General features: G+C 40.8%; 1 protein-coding gene across 1 annotated transcript in view; it reads right to left on the bottom strand.

Moving 5' to 3' along the window:
• SEL1L (SEL1L adaptor subunit of ERAD E3 ubiquitin ligase) overlaps window positions 1–18235 on the bottom strand; it is a 69557-nt gene that overhangs the window by 43966 nt on the left and 7356 nt on the right. The gene's annotated exons all lie outside the window — the stretch shown is intronic.

Raw genomic sequence — 18235 nt, 5'->3', positions numbered from 1 at the left:
TCGGTCCTCTTTGTGGTCTAGGAGGAAAACTAGTGTTTCTGCTGCTGTGTCAATGAGCTCAACTATTCCGATCAGTAGGGCCCAGGGACCATTACGGGTTCCTGGACAGGGAGACAACCAAACCAAAACCACGGGCGGTTTGGTCTTTCAGATGGGAAACAGGCATCACCAGGCTCAACCATGAAATGCATCCTAAGCCATTGGGACCAATTTGACCCACAAACCCTGAAAAAGAGGCGGCTCATTTTTTTCTGCACTATGGCCTGGCCCCAGTATTCTCTCTGATGGGGAAAAATGGCCACCTGAGGGAAGTATGAATTATAATACTATCCTGCAGCTTGACTTTTCTGTAAGAGGGAAGGCAAATGGAGTGAAATACCTTATGTCCAAGCTTTCTTTTCATTGAAGGAGAATCCACAACTATGCAAAGCTTGCAATTTACATCCCACAGGAGGACCTCTGAGCTTACCTCCATATCCTAGCCTCCCTATAGCTCCCCTTCCTATTAATGATAAGACTCCTGTAATCCCCCCTGTCCAGAAGGAAACAAGCAAAGAAATCTCCAAAGGACCACAAAAGCCCCTGGGCTATCGGTTATGTCCCCTTCAAGCTGTAAGGGGAGGGGAATTTGGCCCAAGCTGGGTACATGTCCCCTTCACCCTCTCTGATTTAAAGCAGATCAAGGCAGACCTGGGGAGGCTTTCAGATGATCCTGATAGGTATACAGATGTCCTACAGGGTCTAGGGTAAACCTTCGCTCTCACTTGGAGAGATGTCATGCTCTTGTTAGATCAAACCCTGGCCTTTAAAGAAAACAATGCGGCTTTAGCTACAGCCTGAGAGTTTGGAGATACCTGGTATCTTAGTCAAGTAAATGACAGACTGACAGCCGAAGAAAGGGACAAATTCCCTACCGGTCAGCAAGCCGTCCCCAGTATGGATCCCCACTGGGATCTACATTCACATCATGGGGACTGGAGTCGTAAACATCTGCTGACCTGTGTTCTAAAAGGACTAAGGAGAATTAGGAAAAAGCCCATGAATTATTCAATTATGTCCACCATAACTCAGGGAAAGGAAGAAAATCCTTCTGCCTTCCTTGAGAGGCTATGGGAGGCCTTAAGAGAACATACTCCCCCGTCACCTGACTCACTTGAGGGTCAACTGATTCTAAAGGGTAAGTTCATTACCCAATCGGCCGCAGATATCAGAAGAAAGCTCCAAAAGCGAGCCCTGGCCCTGTACAAAATCTGGAGGCATTATTAAACCTGGCAACCTTGGTGTTCTATAATAGGGACCAAGAGGAACAGGCCAAAAAGAAAAAGTGAGACCAGAGAAAGGCTGCAGCCTTGGTCATGGCCCTCAAACCAACCTTGGTGGTTCAAAGAGGACAGAAAATGGAGCAGGCCAGTCACCTGGTAGGGCTTGTTGTCAGTGTGGTGTGCAAGGACACTTTATAAAAGGTTGTCCAATGAGAAACAAGCTGCCCCCTCACCCATGTCCGCTATGCCGAGGCAATCACTGGAAGGTGCACTGCCCCAGAGGACAGAGGTTCTCTGGGCCAGAAGCCCTCAACCAGATGATCCAACAACAGGACTGAGGGTGCCTGGGGCAAGCGCCAGCTCATGTCATCACCCTCAGTGAGCCCCGGGTACGTTTAACCATTGAGGGCCAGGAAACTGACTTCCTCCTGGACACTGGTGTGGCCTTCTCAATGTTAATCTCCTGTCCTCTCTCAAGGTCCGTTACCAACTGAGGAATCCTGGGACAGCCTGTAACCAGGTATTTCTCCCACCTCCTCAAGTTGTAATTGGGAGACTTTGCTCTTCTCACATGCCTTTGTTACGCCTGAAAGTCCCATGCCCTTATTAGGGAGGGATATAGTAGCCAAAGTTGGAGCTACTGTCTACATGAATATGGGGAACAAGTTACCCATTTGTTGTCCCCTGCTTGAGTAGGGAATTAACCCTGAAGTCTGGGCATTAGAAGGAACAAATTCCGGGCACACCACCATTCTAACTTATAAAAATGACTCACGGAGCCCAAACCGTACAAACCCGTGGTTTACTCTCAATACCCATTTTTCTTCTGGGATTCTACGGTTTTGGTACATGCTAGTAGAGGGTGATTAGAAACTAGTTTTCAATAAAAACTCCAGGCAGTGGGTCTCTAATGAGTCTCCCTGGTAGACAACATTTCACATGTGTTACAATTTGCTGCTGGGGGAATTAAGTGCATCCTGCATAAGTTCTGTGGGACAGGACCCTTGGAAGCTTCTACCTTGTTTCCTCCAGACTTCCCCCCATGTACCTTGTACCTGTGCTGATTTTGCTTTGCCCCCTTTTGCTGTAATAAATCATAGCTGTGAAGGCAACTATATGTCAAATCCCCCAGCAAATCATTAAACCTGGGGATGGTCTAGGGATCTCTGACACAGATGCATCAGAAGTGGGATTTGCTAGAATGACCCTGACTCACTGATATATGGTGAAAGTGCTGTCTGAGAAGAGAAAGGATAAAGGGCAGAATACGATGAATCTTTGGGGCCTGAGTGGTTACGCAGTCATCCACGGTATGAAGCAGTAACTGAGCTGCTATGCGTTGTGAGAGCCACAGAATCTGAAAGTGATAGATCCAGCTCCAGGAAACCTGGCTTGCTGGATGCCCCTGACTGCTTTTAGGCATCCTGGCTAAAATGAGGGAAAAGGCAGTGTAGTGCAGCCTGTGGTTTTTGTTCTCTCCTCTAGATGGAAAGAGAAAGGACCCCTAAATTCCCAAGGATGGGCCAAACCAAAAATGTTACAAGTTTGAACTGCTCTCTTTAAAAAGTTAAATCTGGTCTGGAACAAAATTTTGGATAAACCAGAAAACAAACAAACAAACAAACAAAAAAACTGGGGGAGGTAACAATCCAGCAGTTTTTTTTCAGGCTGGCTGCTGCTCTTGCTACAATATCCTCCCCCGCCTCCCTTCCTCCACTGCATTCCAGGATCTTCCCTGGCAGCTGTAATGTTAACAGTGCAAACACTGAATTTACTGCTACGAGGCTAAGTAAACTGCAGTGGGAAAAAAAAAAAAAAAAAAAAGGAAGAAAAATTTAAAAATGGCTTTATATTTTGTGGCTATTGCATCCAGATGTATTGTAAAAATTAATATAAAATGTTAAACACTTATAATTTTATAAATACCAGAGGAATAATCCTGATCAGGGGAAGCTGCAAAAAAAAAGGAAACGTGTTAGTGGCACACAACTTCTTTGCTTTTTGCTGCTAGTGGGAGGACTGGAATTTGAACTCTTTTGAGTTTTGGAAACAGATCTGTAATTGATGGTTTGCTTCCAGGGTTACCATGTGTACCCTCTGGAACTGAACTTTTTTTTTTTTTTGAGACAGTCTTACTCTGTCGCCCAGGCTGGAGTGCAGTGGCATAATCTCAGTTCACTGCAGCCTCTATCTCCCAGGCTCAAGCGATTCTCATACCACACTTGGCTAATTTTTTTATGTTCTTAGTAGAGATGGTGTTTTACAATATTGGCCAGGCTGGTCTTGAACTCCTAGCCTCAACTGATCCGCCTGCCTCGGCCTCCCAAAGTGCTGGGATTACAGGCATGAACCACCACGCCTGGCCTGGGACTGAACTTCGTGTACTCTGACTCTCATGAGACTGACTAAGCCCTGGAAAGCTTTTAGGTCAGCTTCCACTTACTAGGCTACAGTTGTGCTGTGCCTGATTTAAAAAACAAAAACAAAAACAAAAACAAACAGTTAACACAGAAACTTAAGATCACGTAAAAAAACAAATAATAGGTAAAATGTGTTTTCAAAAAGGTAGGCCGGGAGGAAGCCTATTGTTTTTCTAAGATAGACCATTATGATAAATGGGAATTCTTTACCTGGCTAAGTCCAGGCCTCCTAAATGAATACTGCAGGCTGGTCTTCCTACTTACTACTAACTGGGTCTTATTGGTAACTCTGCTGTAAAGATGCCTTGGCCAAAGACCTAGGGAGTAGACTGTGCAGAGAAGAGTTAACAAAATAGACATAAACTTCTCTCTTTGAGAAGGTCGGCTTACAAGGTTGGCCCTTGGTTGACATCTGGAAATTTAGATTGCTGGAGAGTTCCTACCATCCTACAGATAAGAGTGGCTCACCCAAACTATACAAACAATATGATTTATGTTGAACACTTGCTTTCCTTCTGCAAGTCTGGTACATGCCAGGAAGAGATCGCCAACTTAACCAGCCCCCAATAAAAACTCTAGGTCTCTAATAAGCTACCTGGGTAGAAAACATTTCACGTGTGTTATCTTAACTTGTTGCTGCCGGATGTAAGCACTCCCTGTGTGACTCCTCTGAGAGAGGACCCTTGAAAGCTTACATCTGGTTTCCCCTACACTTCATTTCATGCTTTTCCTTTGCTGATTTTGCCTTCTAGTCTTCCATTATGACAACTTATAGGTGTGAACACAACTCTACGCTGAGTCCTTGGAGTCAGCATAGATTTACTAGGAACACTTCCGACCCAATTACTGCACCTGAGGGTGTGGTCTTGGGGTTCCTCAACACAATTGGGAGTAAGTGTGAAATGTTCCAGAAATAGCAAGAGGACAAGTATGGCGGGAGTCACATAAAGGGAAGTGGCAGAAGTTAAAGAGACAGGAGGTGCCTGATGTCAGGCCTTGTTAATAGAAGAAGTTTGGATTTTATTTTGAGTAGGACAGGAAGCCAAAGGAGGTTTCTGAGCAGGGAGAAGGCTCAGTCTGGCTGCTGTTAGGGAACTGATAGCGGGGGAAAAGAGCAAAAGGAGGAAGGCCCGATTGGAAGCTCTTACATATAGTAAACACTTTGATTATCCTTGGGTGGTTCAGGAACCACTTCAGAAAGGAGAAACCTACGTTTATTTTTAAGAATGAACAGAAATTTGACAGTGGATTTGGGCAAGGGAATGAGGAAGGCATCCTAAGCAGTGAGGAGAACCTGTACAAAGGCCCAGAGGCATGAACTGTATGTTGTATTTGAAGAACAGAGAAGGGTTTTGTATTGCTGAAAAAGGCTGCTTAGGGGAGGGGTAAACCGAAGGCTCTGTGAATCATGCTAAGGACTGCATACTTCGTCTCCCAGGCAAACAGGGAGGTAATGGAGGCCTGTAAACAGGGGAGTTACAGGGTCAAATTTGAGTTTGAGAAAGGTTAATATGGTAGCAACAAGATTGAGAGGCTGACAAAGGGCAAAAGTTTCAAAGTAGCTGTCACATAACCCAGTTCTAGTGTAGCTGGAACTGTACACAGCCATACATATGCAATTTATGTTATATATTATATATGCCTAAGTACATAAGCCTTTTCTTGTATTAAGAATAAATTAAAAACAAGTCTAAATCATTATTGAAAAGTGAAAACAAACTGATACAAACTAATCTGAATGTTTATAAAGTTGTTGATAGAACCAGAGAATTATTAGTGATTTTAAAACACTGTATTATTATAAATCCCTAGCAAAATATATACTGAGGATAAGAAGGACCATAAAGGAATCTTGGGCTGCATTCTGTGGTCCCACAGTTAGTGGGAAGGGCCACTGTTATTTTGAAACTATATATACATATTTATTATAAAACAAAGTAACATTAATGTCATTAGGTACTAAGATTTTCAGCACCAGTGAAAGGAAATAACACAAAATAAGCAAAAACCTTGATGAGGTGGTAAGGCTCGCAGCAGACCTGTAATCTGTTCTTTCTTCTCACTGGCCCAAAACAGAGCGAGCAGATACCTCTCTCTAAGCATCATCAAATCACCTTAGAAATATGGTAAAGACAGACCTCTGGCAAACACACTGAAGGTATTTACTATCGGAAGAGTCCTTACTTATAAAATGCTTCAGCAGGATGAACTTGATCTGTCTACATTGCTCATTATACAAAAACCTGGGATGTAGGCAGGCATGACTCTAGAAAATATCACATACACTATGTAATTATCAGAGAAGAAACCGGTGATGTCTCATGTTGGAAACAGCTTTCTTTCGTGGAATTGACACTCTATAGGCATTACTTAGAGACCTCGAGTGCTGAACTCTGGGCTGGAGCACAGTCTAATTGAGGAAAGAAAAGACCTGAGAGCAGCTCTGGTAGCCACAGACTTCTCTACACCCTGCTTGTGTCTTATGATAATTTTATCTTTGAAAATATTTGCCAAGCTTGATAGTAGGTTAGGATCTCTGATCCTTATAAGTTCAATATGTCAATCTGATTTTTGTTATCTTGCCTGTAATATTTAATTTGAACTGGAAGTTATCGGTATGAAAGATACATTTCCTAACCCAACGCACCAAAAAGGCCTATAAGTAATGACAATTTAGCAATGCAGATCACTGGAGCTTATGGTATCTAACCCATTAAAAGCAATCTGGGTTCCTTGGAGAAATAGCTGACATTCACTTCCGGGTCAAGAAATGTACAAAATGAGTTTAGGACACCCTTGTTCTTCCTGGAAAAAAAAGTTACAAAAGATCACCAGGATCTAGTCAAAAAGACAAAGGAATGACTACCAACGGCCAAAACAGGAAAATTCTGAGCAATCAACAAAAAAGAATGATTGCAATGAACACAAATACAATCATGTGACAGACACATGACTCCCTGGTCAAAGACAGACTGTGGATACCATGGTGGTCTCATAAGATTATAATGAAGCTGAAAAATTCCTATCACCTAGTCATGTCCTAGTCATTATAATATTGTAGCACAATCCATTACTCACGTTTTTGTAGTGAAATTAGTGTGAATAAACCTATTGCACTTCCAGTTGTATAAAAGTACAGTAATACAATTATGTATGGCACTTAACACTTGATAGTGATAATAAACAACTATGCTACTGGTCTACATGCTTACTGTATTTTTCACCCTTATTTTAGCATGTACTCCTACTTATTTTAAAAAAAAAAGTTAACTGTACAACAGCATTAGGTGGGTCCTTCAGGAAGTATAGGCATCGTTATCACAGGAGATGACAGTTCCATGCCTGTTAATGGCTCTGAAGACCTTCCAGTGCGACAAGATGTGGAGGCGGAAGACAGTGATATTGATGATCCTGACCCTGTGTAGGCATAGGCTAATGTGTATATTTGTCTTAGTTTTTAACAAAAACGTTTTAAAAAAAATTAAAAAATAGAAAAAAGCTTATAGAATAAGGATAATGTATAAAGAAAATATTTTTGTATAGCTGTACAATGTTTGTATTTTAAGCTAAGTGTTACTACAAAATAGTCAAAAAGCTAAAAAATTTATAAATGAAAATATAAAAGTTTATAAACTAATTATCACTGTGTTACAACTGAGTACGGTATTCAATACAATAACAAGCTATGGAAGTTTGTAGCCTAGTGGAAATAGGCTATAACATATAGCCGAGGTACATAATAGGCTACAATAGCTAGCTATGTGTAAGTATACTCTGTTTGCATACTGATAAAATTAACTAGTGATGCATTTATCAGAATGCATCCCCATTGTTAAGTGACACATGACTGTCCCTCAGTATCACTGGAGGACTGGGTCCAGGACCTGGCCTGGTGGTACCAAAATCCATGAGTGCTCAAGTTGTTTAGATAAAATGATGTAGTGCTTGCATATAACCTAGGCAATCCTCCCGTATACTTTACATCATCCCTAGACTACTTCTAACACCTAATATAATGGAAATGCTATGTAAATAATTATACTACATTGTTCAGGGAATAATGACAGGAACAAAAACTGTGGACATGTTCAGTACACAGCTGCAACCACCCATTTTTTCCAAATATTTTCAAATATTTGGTTGAATCCATGGATACAGAGGGCTGACTATAAGAATCCATGAATTTATAATGATGCTTGTGATATTGCGAAAAAATATTTGATCTTCATCCCATTTCCAGAAATATAGCTCTTAAAATCCCTGGAATCTCTTGAGTGATTAGAATGTCTTCTGTATGATAATGAGATAACTGGTGGCTGGAGGCTCCTAGAAAGCCTTGGGATAGGACTTGGTTGCCAGGGAAACCAACCATTACATTAGAGGGTTAGCATTTACAGTCCCACCGCCCAACCTCAGAAGGGCAGAGGAGCTAAAAGTTGAGCTAATAAATCAATGCCCGGTGATTTAATCAATTATGCTTGCATAACGAAGCTTACATAAAAACCCCAAATAGCTGAGTTCTGGGAGTTTCTGGAAAGCTGAGCACATGGAGATTCCTGGAGGGTGGGTGGCATGGTCAGATCAGAGAGGGCATGGAAGCTCGGCAGCCCTTCTCCCATACCTTGCCCTATGCCTCACTTCCATCTGGCTTTTCGTCTCTATCCTTTGTAATATCCTTTATAATAAATGTAAATTCATATTTACATTTACCCATTTATCATGCTTCCCAGAGTCCTAAGTGCTAGCAAATTAACTGAACCCAAGAAGGGGGTTGTGGGAATCCTGATTTATAGCCAGTCTGTCAGAAGCACAGACAACCCGGGGCTTATGATTGGCATCTCAAGGAGTGGGGACTGGTCTTGTGAGACTGAGCCTTCAACTTGTGAGATCTAATGCTATCTCCAGGTAGTGTCAGAATGGAATTAAATTGGTAGACATCCTGCTGGTTTCTGCTGGAGAATCCTCTGTAGAACTGATTGCTTACTTGGTATGTGGGGAAACACTCACAATAGATCTGGTGTCAGAAGTGTTAACTCATTGAGAAAGAGAAAGAAAAACACACCTTCATTTGGTTTTTCCTATATCCTTACAATGCTCAAATACAAAGCAAAACAAATACAAACAAAAACATACTCATTAGTCTCTTTTGGAGATTGCTTGGGCACCAAATTTTCATTTTGAAACAGTTCAAAGGAAATAATCAAGAGTTTATCTAGCTTTCCCTGGATGAGACTATATTTCAGGGCAATCAAAGACTTGATGAAAGAAAATTCTTTATAAAAGAATCCCAGGTAACAAATGCAGGAGGAATGGTAGAATTAGAAAGTCACCATTTTGCAACCCCTAATAAATAAAAGATCCAGGCAATAAACATAAATGGTTGCCAAAATCTCTAGGCAAAAGATCAATGAGGAACGACGTAATGCAACAGAAAGTACACACCACCACCTACCTATGAAATACTCTCAATAAAAAGACAGAACCAAATCTACCCATGTCTCTAGAACTAACTCCCAGTTTATAGAATGAACAGCAGATAATGGAACAAGCTCAATGACGTTACAAGGACATGACTAGCTAGATCCAAAACGTGAGAAACCATATAGCACAAAGGACACTGCATATTTCTTTAGCAAATAAAATGACACTTAAAAACAAAGGAGGGGCTGGGTGCCGTGGCTCAGGCCTGTAATCCCAGCACTGTGGGAGGCCAAGGTGGGAAGATCACTTAAGGTTAGGAGTTTGAGACCAGCCTGACCAACATGGTGAAACCTCATCTCTACTAAAAATACAAAAAAATTAGCTGGGCATGGTGGCACGCGCCTGGTATCCCAGTTACTCAGGAGGCCGAGGCAGGAGAATCTCTTGAACCCGGGAGGCAGAGGCTGCAGTGAGCCAAGATCGTGCCATTGCACTCCCGACTGGGCAACAGTGCGAGACTCTGTCTCAAAAAAATAGAAAAGCAACAAGGGAGGGAGATCAGCAACAGATTAAGAGAAACCTAGGTCTTAGCTTGCAAATGAATTCAAACAAATAAATTGTAAACTGACACTTGAAGAAACTTGAAAAATTAAACAGTCTGGGTATTAGGTAATAAAGGAGTAATGGCTAATTCTGTGATTTTGCTGAAAAGAAAATTCTTCCTAGAGAGAGAGAGAGAGAGAGGTAAAAGCACAGGTGGAATTTGCCTTAAAATATTCTAGGAAAGAAAAAAAGAGGGAAATGTGGGTATGGTAGTAAAGATGAAAAGACCAGCAGAATGATGTCTATTGAAGCTGAGCGAGGGGTGGTAAGGGGGGTCATTGCATGTTTAAAAATTTCCCAGGCTTGCTGCAGTGTCTCATGCTTGTAATCCCAGCACTTTGGGAGGCCAAAGTGGGAGATCACCTGAGTTCAAGGCTATGGTGAGCTATGATTGTGCCACTGCACTCCAGCCTGGGTGACAGAGTGAAACCATGTCTCTAAAAATATAGAAACTAAAAAAAAATAAAAAATAAAAAATAAAAATCCCTAATCAAAAAATGAAGAATGAATTAAATTATAATATTTAGTAAAAAGTTTAAAATGGTAATGCACACTTCGCTGAGGTATTTTCAAACAAAGGAAACAGAATTACTTTTCTGAAGAACAATTTAACAATGTGTATCAACTGTCTTTTAAACTTTTACATCCAATTCAGCAAATATACTTTTAAGAATTCTAAGGAAATTTTCACAGATATGCACAAAGATACATCCAAAATGATCTCCCGGCATAACATAAACGTTTTGGTTTATGGTACCGTATATTTACATACAAAATTATTTATAGTCATTAACTATCAAATTGCAAAATAGCTAAATGACATGGAAAAACGTTTATGGTAAACTGTTAAGTGCAAAATGCAGGCTGCAACATAGAATACACATTTTGACTCAATTTACTTTTCTTAAAATTATTCATACACCTAAAAAAATCCTGAGAGAATATTCTCCATGATGTGAGTAGCTGTTATTTCTAGTTGATGGGATTCAGGTACTTTTAATTTTTTAAAAATAGTTTTTCTATTCATGAGAATGGTACATTGGTAGTAAAAAAAAAATTCTAGGGGGAGGTTCCAAGATGGCCGAATAGGAACAGCTCCAGTCTACAGCTTCCAGCGTGAGTGACGCAGAAGACGGGTGGTTTCTGCATTTCTAACTGAGGTACGGGGATCATCTCACTGGGGCTTGTCGGACAGTGGGTGCAGGACAGTGGGTGCAGCCCATGGACCATGAGCCGAAGCAGGGCAAGGCATCACCTCACTCGGGAAGCACAAGGGGTTGGGGAATTCCCTTTCCTAGCCAAGGGAAGCCGGGACAGATGGCACCTGGAAAAAGGGGTCACTTCCACCCTAATACTGTGCTTTTCCAATGGTCTTAGCAAACAGCACACCAGGAGATTATATCCCGCGCCTGGCTCGGAGGATCCCACGCCCATGGAGCCTCCCTCATTGCTAGCACAGCGGTCTGATATTGAACTGCAAGGCAGCAGTGAGGCTGGGGGAGGGGCGCCCACTATTGCTGAGGCTTGAGTAAGTAAACAAAGCAGCCTGGAAGCTTGAACTGGGTGGAGCCCACCACAGCTCAAGGAAGCCTACCTACCTCTGTAGAATCCACCTCTGGGAGCAGGGCATAGCTGAACAAAAGGCAGCAGAAACTTCTGCTGACTTAAACGTCCTGTCTGACAGCTTTGAAGAGAGTAGTGGTTCTCCCAGCATGGAGTTTGAGATCTGAGAACGGACAGACTGCCTCCTCAAGTGGGTCCCTGACCCCTGAGTAGCCTAACTGGGAGGCACCTCCCAGTAGGGGCCGACTGACACCTCATATGGCCGGGTGCCCCTCTGAGACGAAGCTTCCAGAGGAATGATCAGACAGCAACATTTGCTGTTCTGTAATATTTGCTGTTCTGCAGCCTCTGCTGGTGATACCCAGGCACCCAGGGTCTGGAGTGGACCTCCAGCAAACTCCAACAGACCTGCAGCTGAGGGTCCTGACTGTTAGAAGGAAAACTAACAAACAGAAAGGACATCCACACCAAAAGCCCACCTGTACATTACCATCATCAAAGATCAAAGGGAGATAAAACCACAAAAATTGGGAGAAACCAGAGCAGAAAAGCTGAAAATTCTGAAAATCAGAGTGCCTCTTCTCCTCCAAAGGAACGCAGCTCCTCGCCAGCAACGGAACAAAGCTGGACGGAGAATGACTTTGACGAGTTGAGAGAAGAAGGCTTCAGGTGATCAGTCATAACAAACTTCTCTAAGCTAAAGGAGGATGCTTGAACCCATAGCAAAGAAGCTAAAAACCTTGAAAAAAGATTAGACAAATGGCTAACTAGAATAACCACTGGAGAGAAGACCTTATATGACATGATGGAGCTAAAAACCATGGCATGAGAACTCTGTGACGCATGCACAAGCTTCAGTAGCCAATCTGATCAACTGGAAGAAAGGGTATCGGTGATTGAAGATCAAATGAATGAAATGAAGCGAGAAGAGAAGTTTAGAGAAAAAAGAGTAAAAAGAACAAAGCCTCCAAGAAATATGAGACTATGTGAAAAGACCAAATCTACATCTGATTGGTGTACCTGAAAGTGATGGGGAGAATGGAACCAAGTTGGAAAACACTCTGCAGGATATTATCCAGGAGAATTTCCCAAACCTAGCAAGGCAGGCCAACGTTCAAATTCAGGAAATACAGAGAACACCACAAAGAAACTCCTCGAGATGAGCAACTCCAAGACACATAATTGTCAGTTTCACCAAAGTTAAAATGAAGGAAAAAACGTTAAGGGTAGCCAGAGAGAAAGGTCGGGTTACCCACAAAGGGAAGCCCATCAGACTAACAGCGGATCTCTCGGCAGAAACTCTACAAGTCAGAAGACAGTGGGGGCCAATATTCAACATTCTTAAAGAAAAGAATTTTCAACCCAGAACTTCATATTCAGCCACACTAAGCTTCATAAGTGAAGGAGAAATAAAATCCTTTACAGATAAGCAAATGCTTAGAGATTTTGTCACCACCAGGCCTGCCTTACGAGAGCTCCTGAAGGAAGCACTAAATATGGAAAGGAACAATCAGTACCAGCGACTGCAAAAACATGCCAAATTGTAAAGACCATCGATGCTAGGAAGAAACTGCATCAACTAACGAGCAAAATAACCAGCTAACATCATAATGACAGGATCAAATTCACACATAACAATATTAACCTTAAAGTAAATGGGCTAAATGCTCCAATTAAAAGACACTGGCAAATTGGATAAAGAGTCAAGGCCCATCAGTGTGCTGTATTCAGGAGATGCAGCTCACATGCAGAGACATACATAGGCTCAAAATAAAGGGATGGAGGAAGATCTACCAAGCAAATGGAAAACAAACAAACAAAAAAAGCAGGGGTTGCAATACTAGTCTCTGATAAAACAGACTTTAAACCAAGAAAGATCAGAAGAGACAGAGAAGGCCATTACATAATGGTAAAGGGATCAATTCAACAAGAAGAGCTAACTATCCTAAATATATATATATACCCAATACAGGAGCACCAAGATTCATAAAGCAAGTCCTTAGAGACTTACAAAGAGACTTAGACCCCCACACAATAATAATAGAGACTTTAACATCCCACTGTCAACATTAGACAGATCAATGACACAGAAAGTTAACAAGGATATCCAGGAATTAAACTCAGCTCTGCACCAAGTGGACCAAATAGACATCTACAGAACTCTCCACCCCAAACCAACAGAATATACGTTCTTCTCAGCACCACACTGCACTTATTCCAAAATTGACCACATAGCTGGAAGTAAAGCACTCCTCAGCAAATGTAAAAGAACAGAAATTATAACAAACTGTCTCTCGGACCACAGTGCAATCAAACTAGAACTCAGGATTAAGAAACTCACTCAAAACCGCTCAACTACATGGAAACTGAACAACCTGCTCCTGAATGACTACTGGGTACATAACGAAATGAAGGCAGAAATAAAGATATTCTTTGAAACCAATGAGAACAAAGACACAACACAGAAGAATCTCTGGGACACATTTAAAGCAGTGTGTAGAGGGAAATTTATAGCACTAAATGCCCACAAGAGAAAGCAGGAAAGATCTAAAATTGACACCCTAACATCACAATTAAAAGAACTAGAGAAGCAAGAGCAAACAAATTCAAAAGCTAGCAGAAGGCAAGAAATAACTAAGATCAGAGCAGAACTGAAGGAGATAGAGACACAAAAAACCCTTCAAAAAAATCAATGAATCCAAGCAAGAGCTGTTTTTTTGAAAAGATCAACAAAATTGATAGACCACTAGCAAGACTAATAAAGAAGAAAAGAGAGAAGAATCAAATAGACTCAATAAAAAATGATAAAGGGGATATCACCACTGACATCACGGAAATACAAACTACCATCAGAGAATACTATAAACACCTCTATGCAAATAAACTAGAAAACCTAGAAGAAATGGATAAATTCCTGGACACATACACCCTCCCAAGACTAAACCAGGAAGAAGTTGAGTCCCTGAATAGACCAATAACAGGCTCTGAAATTGAGGCAATAATAGCCTACCAACCTAAAAAAGCCCAGGACCAGATGGATTCAAAGCCGAATTCTACCAGAGGTACAAACAGGAGCTGGTACCATTCCTTCTGAAACCACTCCAATCAATAGAAAAAGAGGGAATCCTCCGTAACTCATTTTGAGGCCAGCATCATCCTGATACCAAAGCCTGGCAGAGACACAACAAAAAAAGAATTTTAGACCAATATCCGTAATAAACATCGATGCAAAAATCCTCAATAAAATACTGGCCAACCGAATCCAGGAGCACATCAAAAAGTTTATTCACCATGATCAAGTGGGCTTCATCCCTGGGATGCAAGGCTGGTTCAACATATGCAAATCAATCAACGTAATCCATCATATAAACAGAACCAAAGACAAAAACCACATGATTATCTCAATAGATGCAGAAAAGGCCTTTGACAAATTTCAACAACCTTCATGCTAAAAACTCTCAATAAATTAGTTACTGATGGAACGTATCTCAAAATAATAACAGTGATTTATGACAAACCCACAGCCAATATCATACTGAATGGGCAAAAACTGGAAGCATTCCCTTGAAAACTGGCACAAGACAGGGATGCCCTCTCTCACCACTCCTATTCAACATAGTGTTGGAAGTTCTGGCCAGGGCAATCAGGCAGCAGAAAGAAGTAAAGGGTATTCAATCAGGAAAAGAGGAAGTCAAATTGGCCCTGTTTGCAGATAACATGATTGTATATTTAGAAAACCCCATTGTCTCAGCCCAAAATCTCCTTAAACTGATAAGCAACTTCAGCAAAGTCTCAGGATAAAAAATCAATGTGCAAAAATCACAAGCATTCTTATACACCAATAACAGACAAACAGAGAGTCAAATCATGAGTGCACTCCCATTCACAATTGCTTCAAAGAGAATAAAACACTAGGAATCCAACTTACAAAGGCTGTGAAGGACCTCTTCAAGGAAAACTACAAACCCTCAATGAAATAAAAGAGGACACAAACAAATGGAAGAACATTCTATGCTCATGGACAGGAAGAGTCAATATTGTGAAAATGGCCATACTGCCCAAGGTAATTTATAGATTCAATGCCATCCCCATTAAGCTACCAATGACTTTCTTCACAGAATTGGAAAAAACTACTTTAAAGTTCATATGGAACCAAAAAAGAGCCCGCATTGCCAAGACAATCCTAAGCCAAAAGAACAAAGCGGGGAGCATCACACTACCTGACTTCAAACTACAATACAAGGCTATAGTAACCAAAACAGCATGGTACTGCTACCAAAACAGAGATATAGACCAATGGAACATAACAGAGATAATATCTCTGAAATAATATCACACATCTACAACCATCTGATCTTTGACAAACCTGACAAAAACAAGAAATGGGAAAGGATTCCCTATTTAATAAATGGTGCTGGGAAAATGGCTAGGCATATGTAGAAAGCCGAAACTGGATCCCTTCCTTACACCTTATACAAAAATTAATTCAAGACGGATTAAAGACTTAAATGTTAGACCTAAAACCATAAAAACCCTAGAAGAAAACCTAGGCAATACCATTCAGGACATAGGCATGGGCAAGGACTTCATGTCTAAAACACCAAAAGCAATGGCAACAAAAGCCACAATTGACTAATGGGATCTAATTAAACTCAAGAGCTTCTGCATAGCAAAAGAAACTACCATTGGAGTGAACAGGCAACCTACAGAATGGGAGAAAATTTTTGCAATCTACCCATCTGGCAAAGGGCTAATATCCAGAATCTACAAAGAACTTAAACAAATTTACAAGAAAAAAATCAAACAACCGCAACAAAAAGTGGGCGAAGGATATGAACAGACATTTCTCAAAAGAAGACATTCATGCAGCCAACAGACCCATAAAAAAATGCTCATCATCACTCGCCATCAGAGAAATGCAAATCAAAACCACAATGAGATATCACCTCACACCAGTTAGAATGGCGATCATTAAAAAGTCAGGAAACAACAGGTGCTGGAGAGGATGTGGAGAAACAGGAATGCTTTTACACTGTTGGTGGGACTGTAAACTAGTTCAACCATTGTGGAAAACAGTGTGGCGATTCCTCAACGATCTAGAATTAGAAATACCATTTGACCCAGCCATCCCATTACTGGGTATACACCCAAAGGATTATAAATCATGCTGCTATAAAGACACATGCACACGTATGTTTATTGTGGCACTATTCACAATAGCAAAGACTTGGAACCAACCCAAATGTCCATTAAAGATAAACTGGACTAAGAAAATGTGGCACATATACACCACGGAATACTATGCAGCCACAAAAAAGGATGAGTTCGTGTCCTTTGTAGGGACATGGATTAAGCTGGAAACCATCATTCTGGGCAAACTGTTACAAGGACAGAAAACCAAACACCGCATGTTCTCACTCATAGGTGGGAATTGAACAATGAGAACACTTGGACACAGGATGGAGATCACATGTTGGGGCCTGTCGTGGGGCGGGGGGAGGGGAGATGGATAGCATTAGGAGATATACTTAACGTAAATGACGAGTTAATGGGTGCAGCACACCAACATGGCACATATATACATATGTAACAAACCTGCACGTTGTACACATGTACCCTAGACCTTAAAGTACAATTAAAAAAAAAAAAAAAGAATCAGGCCAAGTGGGCTATGTCCCAGCTCTGCCACTTATGAACTGTGGGACTCAGACATGGAATTCCCCTCTCTGTCCCTTAGTTTTCTCGTCTATAAAATGGCAACTATAATGCCTACTTTATAAGGCTATTGGGAGAATTAAGAGTTCATCTGACAGTGTCTGGCACATAGGCACTTGACAAATATTTATTATTACAGGTCTTTGAAATTACATCTTTCCCTTCAATTTGATAACTTAGTGGCAGGTTACTCTTTTATAATCTTGACACAGTCCCACTGTGCAAAGCTCTCCAATCCTAGCTTCACTATTTGTCATGTGAAATGACTATGATGAAACAAATTGTAATTACATAGAAAGATCACTTAGAATGTTAGAGTGGCTGCTGTTGCTTGTTTCTATGCTGTTTCACTTGCATATTAACTGACACTGCCTCCTTAAGTGACCAGGTCAAATGCCTAGGACTGTGTTAACTATTTTCCAACAGCTAACATAAGCAAGAAACAGAGGAGCAGGGTGACTGCTTAAGCTAAAGGAAGTTATTTCTTCACCAATTTTTGCCATTTTTTAAATTTTGTGATCAATTCTCAATTCAGTGGGAAAATGTGAATAGTTCCCACGTATCTCTCACTCTCTCTCACACACACACACACACACACACAAGCATGAACTTGGCCAAGAACAGACAATTTATATTATTCATTCTTTATAGTGAGAGTTTATAAAATTTCATCTGTTTATGAGAATTGTTACAAAATCCAGGGAATTAACAGGAAAACTGGACAACACTTCACTGAGTATTGGTAAGTGCCAGTTAAAGTGTACTTCTGGGTAAAATGAGTAATAAAAGTTGCCAAATCTAAAACAAACAAACAAACTCCTATTTTTTTAAGAAGTTCAAATTTGGATTAGTTCCTGAGAGTGGTTAGTAATGGAATAATAAACAGATAAGGCAGTGATCGTTGAAATAATAAATGACAGAAGGGTAGCAAGACATGGTAGAATGGATACATTAATAATTTTTAAAAGGATTAATATTTAGAAGACTATTGTGGAAAAGATCAAGTTTTAAATTGAAAAGTAGAAGTTTCAAGATGGTGAAAGTTAGAAAAGGACGGAAGTACACATAAGCTTCAACTGAGGGATAAACACCTAAATCAAATTACCTAGGATGATCCACAACGTTATTGTAATAATAATCCTACCACAATCCTGAAAACAACCATAGTGGCATGTTCGACAATTCTTCCTGAGTTTCTGTTTTGTATGCTACCCTGACAGATTATTTTTCAAAATTTCTCAGTGAGAAATG

This window comes from Papio anubis, chromosome 7, assembly GCF_008728515.1.
Source record: "Papio anubis isolate 15944 chromosome 7, Panubis1.0, whole genome shotgun sequence".
In the NCBI taxonomy this organism is placed as follows: domain Eukaryota; kingdom Metazoa; phylum Chordata; class Mammalia; order Primates; family Cercopithecidae; genus Papio; species Papio anubis.
The sequence above is the reverse complement of the archived record's forward strand: the minus strand, read 5'-3'. Positions and strand labels throughout refer to the sequence as shown.